The 14,404-nt window shown below is 45.1% G+C and overlaps 1 protein-coding gene and 1 long non-coding RNA gene across 2 annotated transcripts in view; one reads left to right on the top strand and one right to left on the bottom strand.

The window, feature by feature from the left end:
• NRG2 (neuregulin 2) overlaps positions 1 to 14,404 on the bottom strand; it is a 184,157-nt gene that overhangs the window by 157,875 nt on the left and 11,878 nt on the right. The window lies entirely within an intron of this gene.
• On the top strand, positions 129 to 9,328 carry LOC123376665. The gene is made up of 3 exons (XR_006581875.1): positions 129 to 241; positions 6,936 to 7,048; positions 9,275 to 9,328. It is a non-coding gene; the product is annotated as an uncharacterized LOC123376665 (long non-coding RNA).

Genomic DNA, 14,404 nt, shown 5'->3' with positions numbered 1-14,404 from the left:
ACACCATAACATGTCACCATGGACATCTGACATCACACTAACACCCACTATCCTGACTTTGTGACATGGTCACACAGCCCAGACACAGACTCGACACAGAACAATACCAAAAAGATGAGGAAGGGCAGAGACAAAATTTTACTGTCAGTTACACCAGGGAAAACCCAGGCAAGTCTGTTCAGGTCAATGGCCTTACTCTGAATTCCCCCAGTGTGAAGGAGAGCAGAATGTGGTCCATAAGGTGAGAGCCAGCTTTAGATCTAATCCATTTGAAAGTTTCCCCCAGTACAAAAGTCCAGCTTCTAGTTTCTCTCCACACTAATAAAAAACGAAACCATTATAGACCTGGTGCATTGTCCAAATAAATTGCCAGATAAACAACAGATAAGTAACCATCAGGAATAATCCTTTCCCCAGTATAACTGAGCGGGAGAGAGACACCACTCTGGTACATCACCACCAGAACATCTGTATTTTCCAGAAATAATTTCTGTTCTTCTCCAGCACAAAACAGTTGTTCTGCATCAAAACAGTATGAATTAAACGCAGTATGAATGTTTACCCAACATCAGCTAAGTGATTACAGTGCTAGGTTCAGGGAGCAGCAGCCACATCTTTCAGAGCCTGTAATTAACAATCCGATACCAATAACAAGAGTGGAGGTTTCCAGCACACGTGCTTTTAGCTGAAATGCAATACAGTTGCTTTAATAATGATGCTGCAAATTAAATCAGATTTGCTCTATGATAGTTCATCTATCCCAAGGTTTATTCCCCCATCCCTGACTAACTAGAGACTTTGATATTTACATTAGGAAAAGAAAAAACTATTAGCCTGAAAACCTCTAATTATCATGTCACCACTGTATATGAAATCATGAGTGTTGCTATTTCTAGAGAACACACTGCCCCAAATTCTTGCGGGGGTTAGGAATAAAAAGGATTTGATAAAGAAAGATATCTACCTGCCTGAAATATGAATGAGATGGAGACAGATTTGCTTGGTAGATGCTATTTATTATTTCAGTTGACTCATGCAATCTACAAGTACTCTCTTGCTACAGGGATTTTTTTTTAATTGCAGTAAAATTTGTTAAAAATTGAAAGTACCTTTTCCTGGGTCTGGTTCTTTTTCCCTTTTATTCCCTTCTTTGTTCTTTTTGCCCTTTCCTCTCCCCTTTCTCTTGTTTTCGGACATTCTGCACAGATCAAGTGTTTAAAGTCTCAGGGAAAAGACAGTCCCCACCAGATCTAAATGCCCCACCACCGCTACTCCAAATCTTACTTGCCAGCTGCAACTTCCGACTGTTCTTATATTGTTCCTGACACAGGCAACACCCACCACACCACTGGGTGGAGAAGCAAAACTTTTAACTATTTGCTTACTGCTCCCCCCAGTTGTCAGACACCTAAAGAGATGCAGTGAATTATAGTGGGGAGGGACAAAGGGGGAGGGCAAGGAAAATAGGGAGTTAATTTAACCTGGCTGCAGTCAGAGCTGTCTTGACAATGTTAAATCCAGCTGCTTACATTTTCCCACTGCAACTCTGCCACTGGCTGGGAATGAGAAATAGTTCAGAAAAAGGCAGTATACAGCTATAAGTATTTTCAGCTCAATTATTTTTCAGTGTCTGAGATCAAACAAAGTGTAAATATAAGCAAAAGGCAGCAGGCTCCCAGGTATACAATACAGGACTGGGGCTCAGGAGATTCTCTCGGGGGGGCCCTATCCCAGCATAGGATGGGGGAGGATGGGCAGATGAAGGTGGCCTTACGTGTACCACCTTTCTGATCTTGGATCCTGGGACTGCCCAAGGACCAGCCCAGTTTCCAGCATAAGTTAGAGCAACCCAAAGGCTGCTCTTACACTCAGGTTTTCACACTCCCAAGGGGCCATTCTAGAGTGCAGAAATACCCTACCATCCCCACTTTCCCTTGAGAGTGTCCCCTGTGCTGAGGACTAGGAGGCTGTGTGGTGTAGGGCCAATATGCTGCCTCATTACCTCCTGGGGATTCCCTTTACAGAAGGAGAATCCCTAGGCAGCCAATTAAACCTATTTTTCATCTCATTGACTCACAGACTTTAAAGGCCAAAAATGGACCATCGTGATCATCCAGTCAGACACATCGCAGGCCACAGAACCTCGCCCCCCACTCCTGTAATAGACCCCTAACCTCTGGCTGAGTTACTGAAGTCCTCGAATCGTGATTTAAAGACTTTAAGATACAGAGAATTCACCATTTACACTTGTTTAAAGCTGCAAGTGACCCATGCTGCAAAGGAAGGCAAAAAAAAACAAACCAGGGTCTCTGCCAATCTGACCCAGGGGGAAATTCCTTCCTGACCCCAAATATGGCGATTAGTTAGACCCTGAGCATGTCGACAAAACCAACCAGTCAGACACTGGGAAAGAATCCACTGTAGTAACTCAGAGTCTTCCCCATCTAGTGTGCCATCACCGGCCATTGGAGATATTTGCTACTAGCAGTCGCAGATTGGTTACATGCCATTATAGGCAACCTCATCATACCATCCTCTCTATAAACTTATCAAGCTCACTCTTGAAGCCAGTTAGTTGTTTTTTTCCCCACTGCTCCCCTTGAAAGGCCATAGGTGTTGGAACTAGGGGCACTGGTGGGTGCTGCAGCATCCCCTGGCGTGAAGTGGTTTCCATCATATACAGGGTTTACAGTTTGGTTCAATAGCTCTCAGCACCCCCACTATTAAAATTGTTCCAGCCTGTGGAAGGCTGTTCCAGAACTTCACTCCTCTGATGGCTAGAAAGCTTTGTCTAATTTCAAGCCTAAACTTTTAGATGGTCAGTTTATATCCATTTGTTCTTGTGTCAGCATTGAAACTTAACTTAAATAACTCCTCTCTCTCCCTGGTGTTTATCCCTCTGATGTATTTATAGAGAGCAATCTTATCTCCCTTCAGCCTTGGTTTGGTTAGGATAAACAAGCCAAGCCAAGCTCCTTAAGTCTCCTCTCAGAAGGTAGGTTTTCCATCCCAGTAGCCCTTCTCTGCACCTGTTCCAGTTTGAATTCATCTTTCTTAAACCTGGGAGACCAGAACTGCACAGAGTGTTCCAGAGGAGGTCTCACCAATGCCTTGTATAATGGCAATAACACTTCCCTGTCTCTACTAGAAATCTCTCGCCTGATGTATCCTAGGATGGCATTCATCTTTTTTTACAGCCGCATGAAATTGGCGGCTCATAGTCATTCCATGATCCACCAATACATCCAGCTCTTCCTCCTCCTCAGTCACTTCCAACTGATCATCCCAAGCTTATAGCAAAAATTCTTGTTGTTGGTCCTTAAGTGCAAGACCTTGCATTTTGCACTATTAAATTTCATCCCATTTCTGTTACTTCAGTTTCCAATGTCCTCCAGATCATTTTGTAGGATATTCCAGTCCTCCACCGTATTGGCAATGCCTCTCAACTTTGTGTCATCCGCAAATGTTATTAGCACACTCCGACTTTTGGTGCAAAGATCATGAATGAAAATGTTAAATAAGATTGGTCCCAAGACTGATCCATGAGGAACCCTGCTAATGACCTCCCTCCAGCCTGACCATTCACCTCTCAGTATGACCCGTTGTAATCTCCCCTTTAGCCAGTTCCTCATCCACCTTTCAGGTCTCTCATAAATCCCATCTTCTCCAATTTATTAAATAATTTCCCATGTGAAACTGTATCAAATGCCTTACTGACATCCAGGTAAATTAGATCTACTGCATTTCCTTTGTTTTTAAAAGAAAATCAATTATCTTCTCAAAGAAAGAGATTGGGTTGGTCTGGCAGCCTACCACTTGTAAAACCATGTGGTATTTCTATCCTCACTACCCTTTGCCTCTATGTACTTAACTCCTTTTCTTTCAAAATTTGTTCCAAGACCTTGCATACAATTGAGGTGAAACTAACAGGCCTGTAGTTTCCCAGATCAATATTCCCCCCTTTTTTTAAAAATAGGTACTATAGTAGCAATTCTCCAGTCATATGGTAAGACCCCCCAGTTTACAGATTCATTAAAAATCCTTGCTATTGGCCTTGCAGTTTCATATGACAGTTTTAGGATTCTGGGATGGAGATTATCAGGCCCCCTGATTTGGCCCTATTAAGTTGTTTGACTTTCGTTTCCATCTCAGATGTGGTAATTTATATTTCCATGTCCTCGTTTCCATTAGGCGCCCTGTCACTTCCCATAAGCTCCTCATTACCTTTATTAAAAACTGAGGCAAAGTATTCATTTAGCTGTTGGGCCATGCCCAGATTATCTTTAATCTCTACTCCATTCTCAGTGATTAGTGGTCCCATGTCTACTTTCCTTGTTTTCTTTTTATTTTTATGGCTAAAAAAAACCTTTTACTGTTGGATAATTCCCTTTGCAAAGTCCAACTCTGCTTGGCTTTGGGCAGTTCTCACTTCTCTCCTACACTGTCTGACCGCCAGGAGGTAGCTTTCTTTGCTGACCCAGCCCATCTTCCATCCCTTGTAAGCTCTCTCTTAATCACCTGTTTGAGAGGCTTTTTCGCCCAGTTTGGACTGCAATCCTTCCCTGTGAGTTTTTTTCCCCTTGCTTAAGATGCAGGCTTGACGTAGCTTCTGCAACTTTAAAGTAATTCCAAGCCTCTTCCACATTCAGATCCTTGAGTTCTTCAGTCCAATCCACTTCCCTAACTACTTCCCTTAATTTTTTAATTTACACTTTTGAAATCCAGGACCCTAGTTTCGGATGTATATTTGTTTATCCTTCCATTTATTTTAACCTGAATTAGCTCATGATCATGTGAGCCCAGATTGTCCTCTACAACCAGTTCTTCTATAAGTTCCTTGCTACTTACCAATACTAAATCTAAAATTGTATCACCTCTTGTTGTTTCAGTGACTATTTGGTGAAGAAATCTATCAGCTATTATATCCAGAAATACCTGGGCCCTACCATTATTAGTAGCACTTTTTCTCCAATCTGGGAAATTAAAGTCTCCCATAATCACACAATTCCCATTAGTATTTATTTCATTTAAAATAATAAAGAGGTCTCTATCCATATCCAAATCAGATCCTGGGGATCTGCCGCAGACCCCAAGCACAACCCCAGTAGAGCCTCTGTTAGCTTTCTTCAGCAAAGTGATTTTGATCCAACTGATTCTGCTTTATCCATTCTATCATTTCTAATTTCTTTACAGCTTACCTCATTAATATGCAATGCCACTCCACCACTTTTACCTTTATTTCTGCCTTTCCTGAACAACACATACCCATCAATACCTATCCTCCAGTCATGATTCCTATTCCATCATGTTCCTGTTACCCCTATAATATCTGGTTTCACTTCCTGCACCAGTAGTTCGGGGTCCTCCATTCTGTTACCCAGGCACCTTGCATTAGGGTACAGACATCTCTGTTGTTTCTGCTTGGCTTCACCCAGATTCCTCGCCCGATTGGGTACAGTCATTCTAATGCCAGTATCGCCCACCCAACTGTTACTGTCATTGGTGTTGGCACTATCTTTCCTCTCCTAGCCTCTGTTGTTCCTTTCTCCATTACTTGATTTTCCTCCCACTCAATGTTAGAATCAGACATGAAGATTCCATAATCATCTCCCCACTGTCTTCCCAAAATTCCTAACTTAAAGCTCCAACCTCCATCCCAGAAGTCTATTTCCCTCTCTACTCAAGTGGAATCCATCCCATAAGAACAGTCCTCTGTCAATGAATGCCTCCCAGTAGTCTAACATCCCAAACCCCTCCTTATAGTTCCACTGCCTGAGCCATCTGCTGAGCATCATAATCTTGTCTCACCTGCACTCTCCTCCTCCAGGGACAGGTAGAATCCCACTGAAGATCACCTGAGCCTCCATTTCCTTAAGCATCTTCCCCAGCCTGACACAGTCTCCCTTGATGTGTTCCAGCGAGAATCTAGCTGTGTCATTTGTTCTAACATAAAGGACAATCAGTGGAGTCTTTCCAGCTCCCAGTAGGATCCTCTTCAGCCTCAGGTCCACATCCCATACCTTAGCTCCCAGCAGACAGCACATCCTTCTGTTCTCCAGCTCAGTTCTGGTGCCAGGTCTGTCTGTTCTTCTTAGTAGGGAGTCCCCAATCACATAGACCTGCCTCTTCCTGGTGTTGGTGTGATTCTTCAGCCTTCCTCCTTCTGTTTTTTCTGGCTGCAAGTCCTCTTGGCTTGTGTTCTCACTTGCAATCTTCTGCAAGTTTTGTCCTCCTGGGGCTCTGAACTCTATCTCCATTGACTCTTCCCCTCTTCTTGTAGGACTAGCTGCTCTTCTCTTCTTCCTTGCTCTCCCACCTTCTGTTACTGCCTGCTGTGCCCCTTCTTCCTTTTCCACCTCAACAAACCTGTTCCTGAGCTCTATTTCTCCTTCACTAGCCCGTCTTTTCCTCTGCCTGGTTCTTGTAGTCACATACTTCCATTGGCCACTTGCCTCACCCAGCAGAGTGCCCTCACCATTCTCCAGTCCAGCTTGCATCGGCTTTGTACTATCAGAGCAGCCTCAGTGCAGCCCAGAATTTAGCCCCTCTGCCATTCCAGGCTCTGGCACTAGCCTGTTATGTGACCCTGAGCAAAGTCAGTCAGCTTCTCTTTGCCTCAGTTTCCACATCTGTAAACTGGTGATGCTGACACTTCTCCATCTTTCTAAGTCCTTTGAGTACCGTGTAAGTGCAAAGCAACAATACTATTGCATTTTCCACTTGGCATGTCTTTTGCCACAAGTAGTTTGAAGTGAAAGAATGGTTATTTACCCTGTTGTAAGTGTGGTTCTTCACAATGTGTTGTCCATCTGGATTCCTTTTGTCGTTTGCTTGTGCCCCATGTATGCCAGTCTGGATTATTATTTAGTAGCAGTGGTGGTTGTGGCAACGCCTTCACTGTAGGCACCCTCTTTCCTCTTTTCTGTCCCCCATAGCTGAGGGCATAAAGAGTGGCATGGCCTCAACCATCTCTCGGTTCCTTTACCAGTAAAAAGTCCCATAGCTGCAGGACTCTGGAAAAGGGGAGAAGGATGGCAGCCACTATAGGGTAAGTAACTGTTCTCTCTTCTTTGAGCAAAAGCTCCTGTTTGCTTAGCGGGGGCAAGAGGATTCCTACTTAAATATTGATTGCGGGCCAGGCCTACCGAAACTAGCATCTGATCTGGAAGCTTGCACTAGGGAATACCAAGTGGTAGACATGTGATCCGAGCACCATGGTGCTGCTCAGCATGTCTTTGATACAGGCACATTACCCAAACAGGAAGCTGAAGCTGCCTGAACCCTAGTGGAATGAGCCCATATATGACCAGGGGAAATCTTTCCTAGCTAACTCATAGCAAGATCTTATACAGTCTGAGACCCACTTGGACAATCTCTGGGTGGACACGGGTTGCCGAGAACCCTCTCAGCAAATGCAACAGTCTATGTGTTCTCTTGAACAATGTAGTTCCATCTAAGTAAAAGGACAATGCTGTCCCCACATCTAATGTGTAGAGCTTTGTTTCACCTGGGGAAGAGGGTGGCTTAGGAGAGAAAAAACGGATCTTTGGGGAAGTCTGAAGCCACCTGAGGTAAAATCTCTAGGTGAGGCCTACAGATGACTCTGTCCTTGTAAAGACCATGTACAAGGGACCTGCCATGAAGGCCTGGATTTCACATATATTCCTAGGCGAGGTAATTACTATCATCACTATATGTAATTGCTGCTGTTATTATTGTTACTACTATTAACACCGCCACCATGGCTATCTTCATTAATAGATGGCAAAGGTAGCAGGCAGCCATGAGCAAAATGGGGAGCCAGTAATTCTGGAGTCCAAGGAACAAAGTAGGCCTCTCTCAGGGAGCCTGGACTGGCACCCCACTCTGGAATTAAACTTCTGACATTTCTTGTTGTCGTTGTGGCATGTCACAAATAGATGTACCATTGCAAACCACACCTGCAAAAGATTTTGTGGAGGACTGGATCCTTGAAGGACCACTGGCACTTCTTAGAGAAGGCCCTACTAAGTTGGTCTGCCAGGCTGTTCTGAAGGCCTGGTAGGTGGAGAACTACCAGTGTGGTGTGATAAGGGTACACTATTCACAATGATGTATGGCTTCTTGAGAGAGTAGGGAGGATCCTGCTCCCTCTTGTCTGTTAATATAGTCCATTGGTGTGCTCTTGTCTGTCAGAACTTGGGTTGTTAAGCCCTGAAGATAGGACAGAAAAACCTTGCACACCAGCTGTTTAGCTCTGAGTTCTAGAATGCTGATGTGTAGGACAGCCTAGCTGGTTGAGATGCACTCCCCAGCCCTGAGTGGAAGCATCTGTTCCTAAAGTCTTCCTAGCTAGGGCATGGAAAAGAGAATTCCACTGCAAACATGGAAAGATTCTGTCCACCAGTTTAAAGATAGGACTTCTGGAGGATTTGTGACCAACTGGTCCATGCAGTATAGTGATCATAACCTTGCAAAGAACGAAGGTGAAATCTGGCATGTGGTGTGACATTAACTGCATGCCACCATGTGCACTATGAGCATGAGGCATGTCCTCACTGGTGTTCTGGGAGGTGTTTGAGCTGCCTAATGAGATTTGTCATTGTCGGATATCTCTGTTGAGGAAAGCATGCCACCAGGGATCTGGAATCTAACACTGCTCCAGGCAGGGCCGGCTCCAGGCACCAGCATTCCAAGCTGGTGCTTGGGGCGGCACTCTGCACGGGGCGGCAGTCCCTGTTTTGCCCCTAAGCAGCGCCGAATTGCCGCTGCTGGTGAGGGGGTGGGGCAGTCCGTGTGCCCTTAGGGCGGCAGGCGCATTTCCGGTGGTGGCAATTTGGCAGCAGCAGCTTCTATGTTTAGCTGTCCACTGCGGCTTCAGCTAAATATAGAAGCTGCTGCGGAATTGCCGCCGCAGCGGAAACGCGCACCCCCCCTGCGCTGCTTGGGGCGGGGAAAACTGTAGAGCCGGCCCTGGCTCCAGGTGAGGGTTCATGTGGGTCTCTCTCTGTTGATCTTGAGTGTCACTGAAGCAAAGGGAATTAGCATCAGTGGAAGTGAGTTGGTCATTTGTTGTGGGGTTTCTGCCTGAACTAGCCAGATGTCAAGATAGGGGGATATCCAGATTCCTTGTCTCTTCAGTTGAGCTTGGCCAGAACCTGGGTGAAGGCCCATGGAGCTGTGGAGAGGCCAAAGGGCCGGACTCTGTATTGGCAGTGTGACTGACCTTCCTCCCAGAAATATCAGACACTTTATGTGCTGGAGATATTGAAATGTGAAAATATGCATTTTGCAGGTACAGAGCTGTGAACCAGCCCATAGGATCCAAAGAAGGGGTTAAAGAAGCCAGGGTAACCATGCAGAACTCAAAACGATGAATAAATGCGTTGATGCCAAAATTGAGGATGAGTCACTAGCCTCCTTTCTTCTTTGGGACTAAGCATGGGAATAGAAGCTCTTGGTCCTGAACTCCAGGGGCACTTCCTCCACCGAGCTGGTCATTCCCAAAGCAGCCAATTGTGCCACATGTAAAGCACTCAGCGCTGAGGCTCCTGGAGCAAGGGTCAGTGCTGAATTATTGGTTCTGGTGGCAGCGTGGTCCTTATTCTCAGTAGGAACCACTGATGCGGACTTACACTTTCGGTACAGAGGTACCAGAACGGGACTCAGTTTTCAGATTCTTGGTGGAAGGTGCCTGGAGAGAGGACTTACGCTTTTTGCTTGGAGATGGGGAAATAAATCTGTGTCTACCCTGGTCCCAGAAACAGTGCTCCTTCTTGCCTCTATCAGGGGTTGATGCTGGTGTGGCGGACAAATGAGATTTATAAGAAGTGGCCTGTGAGGTCAGTGTGGTGTCTCAACTCAGAGGGTTGGGGGTTCTCCATAAGTCCCAGAGTGCGAAAAGTCTTACATTGATTTCTCAAGCAGAAAAGTCTCAAGCCTTGCCTCCCATGAATTCTGTGCCCAAACGTCTGCACTGCAATTAAACAGACCCACAGCTGGAACCCCACGAGTCTGAGTCAGCTGACATGGGACAGCCACGGGTGTTTCATTGTGCTGTAGACACACTCTCAAGGGGTAGGCCATCCTGTTATAAAACCCAACTTCATACACATAGGCACCAAGAGAGGAATCTGAGTGGACAATCGCTTAAAGAAGAACTGAGAGGCTGTTTTATTTTGCTTTTTTTAATTTCTAAAATAAGCTACATGTGCTTATTTCCCCGTCCCTCTCAGACAAATCAAGGTCTAAAATACAGTTAAAGAGACACTATCTAGGCTGTATATGGCAGACTTTTGGGGGTGTTTTGATGAGGAGGATGGCAGACTATGTCAATAAATGTTTTCCTGAATTTTTCTTCAAGTCAGTGAATAATCACAGATATTTTTTAATTTTAACATAGCTTGCAAGTGTGAACGTACACCCAACACCTGAGCACACAGGAAAGCCAAGGTATCAGAAAGCAAAAGTGACTAAAAAATAAAAGTGAAAGTAACCATCTTAGCCTCGCTGTCCTAGCCATGGGAAATGCAAAATGTGAAAGAACAGCATCGGTGGCACAAAACAAAATAGATTTGTAAACATTCTTGCAGTATTAATGATCTACTCTGTGGCATGAATAAGAAATAGCTCATGCATATGAATTGTATCTTGGCAGATATTGATCTTACATTCAGGCACCAGTCCTGACTATCACATCCACATGGGCTCCAGGCACAGGGATCTGCATATCTAGATCCAGTTTCAGGATCAGGACTTATAAAACACCTTTCCTCCTGAACAATCTTAATGCATTTCTAATGAAGCTAAATGACACATCCATTATATTACTTCAGAACTCACATGGCTAGATTTGTGTTATGGAACATACTTACTGCAAAGGAATTCAAGTCTCTGTGTACATTATTAAAACATGCAGATGATAAGATAAGGTAGTTACGTTCTCACAAGTTACTTAATGTTAGGTTTAAATGTCATTTAATGATTACTTGTAAAAGTTGTTGTGATTTTTTATTTAACCTGTCATGTTCTTGGCACTTATTTTCTAGTCTATGGGTACGTCCATACTACCCGCCGGATCAGCGGGTAGCAATCGACTTCTCGGAGTTCAATATCAAACTCCGAACGTGCTCCCGTCGACTCCGGAACTCCACCACCGCAAACGGCGGTGGCGGAGTCGACGGGGGAGCCGCGGACTTCGATCCCGCGCCGTGAGGACGGGTAAGTAGTTCGAACTAAGGTAGTTCGACTTCAGCTACGCTATTCGCATAGCTGAAGTTGCGTACCTTAGTTCGACCCCCCCCCCAGTGTAGACCAGGCCTAAGATACTTACTGTAGCCATCTTAACTTTAACTAAGGGAGGGATTGACCAATATCTATAATGCAGCCATTTCTGGTGTGAACTGTACCAGTGCACTGTAACACTACACTACAATATCCAAGTGTAACTGAAGGGCGAATTGACCAGTAGGTACCATAGGCAAAATGTCATTATACTAGTTGGAATTTGGTCAGTACAACAGGCTTTAATGGCCACAAGTGGCCAGGACCAGTGTTGTATTTCACATGTGAAAGAGCACACCTCTCTGATATAGCGCCCATCCAAGTCAGTGGCTGTACAGTGATGATTTCAATGGGCATTGGAAAAACTATGAGTACTTAAGACTCAAGCTGCTGCATTGTGTTCTAGCTTCACTTCCTGAGTTGCTCTAAGGCACTGCACTGCAGCCGTCTAATTGCCAGGAGATCTCACCCTCCTGGTCTGATGGAGATGAAAAAGAGCTGACCCTGGTCACTGCTGCTCTATGACCATCTAAAAGCAGCTGGTGATCCAAAATTCCCCCCAGTTTGCAAACTCTCCACACTGCATCACCACTGATGGTAGCAATGTTGGAGACACAACTGTAAATAGTCCACCGGTGTTTTCAACAGAGAAGGTGGGATTTTCCAAAGTGCTCAGCACTGGCTTAACTCTGCTCTCTTTGAAATCATAGAATCATAGAATCTCAGGGTTGGAAGGGACCTCAGGAGGTCATCTAGTCCAACCCCCTGCTCAAAGCAGGACCAAACCCAACTAAATCATCCCAGCCAGGGCTTTGTCAAGCCTGACCTTAAAAACCTCTAAGGAAGGAGATTCCACCACCTCCCTAGGTAACCCATTCCAGTTCTTCACCACCCTACTAGTGAAAAAGTTTTTCCTAATATCCAACCTAAACCTCCCCCTCTGCAACTTGAGACCATTACTCCTTGTTCTGTCATCTTCTACAAATCAGTGGGAGTTTTACCATTGACTTAAATGGGAGCAGAGTTAGGCAACACTGAGCTCTTTAATCACCTGTATATCAATAAACTTGCTCTAAGCAAGGTTACATGACATGCCTACACTAGGGCCATAAGTTGTGGCTTTTGAGGAGCATAACCCTAAGTTAGCAACAGTGGGAAATATCTGCAGGATTTCCTATAGGTGCACAATGCTATGCTTCCTGGCCATATCTTCCCGAATCCTACCACATCACTTCTGGTTTATCTAGACTGAGCTTCAGCCAGCCACCATTAATCCACGACCCAATCTCTACCAAGCACTGCGGGACTGGAGGAGAAAAAAATAAGGAGCTGTAATAACCAGTATATATCATAGCCCATGTCTCCTTCTCCATATTAAGCAGAGTGGGGACAAATTGGAGCTCTACACAGGGGCGGCTCTATGTATTTTGCCGCCCCAAGCACGGCAGTGGGGCGGCTTTCGGTGGCATGCCTGCAGGAGGTCCGCTGGTAATGCAGATTTGGCGGCATGCCTGCGGGAGGTCCGCCGGTCCCACGCCTTCGGCGTACCCGCAGCTGAATTGCTGCCGAAACTGCGGGACCAGCGGACCTCCCACAGAAACACCGCCGAAGGCAGCCTGACTGCCACCCACACTGCGACCAGCAGGCTGCCCCAGGCACACGCTTGGTGTGCTGGTGCCTGGAGCCACCCCTGGCTACAGAACCCCACAGACAAGAACCCTTGCAGCCAAGCCACTGAAGAGCAACCTTCACTGGTATCTGCAAGAAGGCGAACAACACCTTGTGATCAGCAGTACTGAGACAGAGCTGCCTCCAGGCCAAACCCAGAAGGACCAGGGTCAAGGAGATCTGAGCCACCTAGGTACTCAGAGTTGTCTCACTCAATAATCTTACCTAAGAATGGGTGGCTCAATCCTGGATGGTAACTGGCTGGATTGTCAGTGGCAGGTGACACTTTAAGCTTACTTTATAGAAGCTGGCAAACGGGAGAAATCTATTTGAAAGTAACAAATCCTGTACTTTTTCCACTCTCCTGTCACATCTTTTGTTCCCATTCTGAGTATTCAGAAAAATGTGGCTATTGATTTTCTTCAATAAGGCCCCAGATAAGTTCCATCTGACAAGCACCTGATCTCTATTTGGAACACAAATGGAATTTTGCCGTCCTCATATCTACCATCTGCATGCCTCGCAGCTCTTAACCTAAAGCTTGCCACATGTGGAAAAACAGCTATGAGAATCGTGCCGGTTCTTTTGGATGATTGATAATGGAAACCTAGCTCAGCTAGCTGATGCAGGACACTTCAAATTGCATCTTCTTTTCATTTTTAAGGAATGAAAAGATCCACCATCTTGACATGATTTATCCTACAGAGATAGAGCTAGATACCCATCTATGTCTGTGCTACAACATACGGGGCTGAGAGCATATTACCAAATCTCATTAAAAACCTGCTGTACTTGCTACCGCAGATGTATAGCAAAAGGAAAACAAATAGTGTGACTAGCTCTCCTTAGAATAGCTTCTCCACATTAATCCTGCATTCAGCAAGCCCAATGAATGATGTAACCCCTGTTATCTCAAGTATTGGACTGCTCATATAGTAGAAATCTGAAATGTATGAAAACCAGAGCCGGACCGTATTCCTCTATGGAGCCAAACAGGGAATAGCTCCTACTCTATATCTTTATGCGACAGCTTGCCACAGGCAGTCTTTCCATGGCCCTTCTTCCAAGCTAAATGCCTGAGAGTAAGTCCTTGTCTACATGTGAAAATTGTACAAGTTTAATTCAGTTTGGAAACTGCTTCAATTAAATCGTTGCAACCCATGTGCATGGACAATCACCTTATATTGATTTAGCTGGACTCAGTTCTTACTGGCTTAGTCTTCCTCTCCCTCAGTGTGCCATCTAGTTTCCCCTGTTCATTTCTCACACCATTTAGAGAGCTTTGTGCTTTCCTTCAGAATGATCTTGCTTGTTTTGTGTTTCCACTTAGTCCCCGTTGCAATTACCGAACAACTTCTAAATGAAGCAAATAAAAAGAGCCCTTGCTGGCCCAGAACCCTGAAAACCAGTCAGGCTGAACTGAAAGCCAGGGGGTACTTCTCATTTGGAAAAAATTCCATGCATTCTTATGTTT

The sequence above is a fragment of the Mauremys mutica genome, chromosome 8 (assembly GCF_020497125.1).
Source record: "Mauremys mutica isolate MM-2020 ecotype Southern chromosome 8, ASM2049712v1, whole genome shotgun sequence".
Classification (NCBI taxonomy): domain Eukaryota; kingdom Metazoa; phylum Chordata; order Testudines; family Geoemydidae; genus Mauremys; species Mauremys mutica.
Note: the sequence above shows the minus strand (reverse complement) of the source record. Positions and strands in the feature narration are given on the sequence as shown.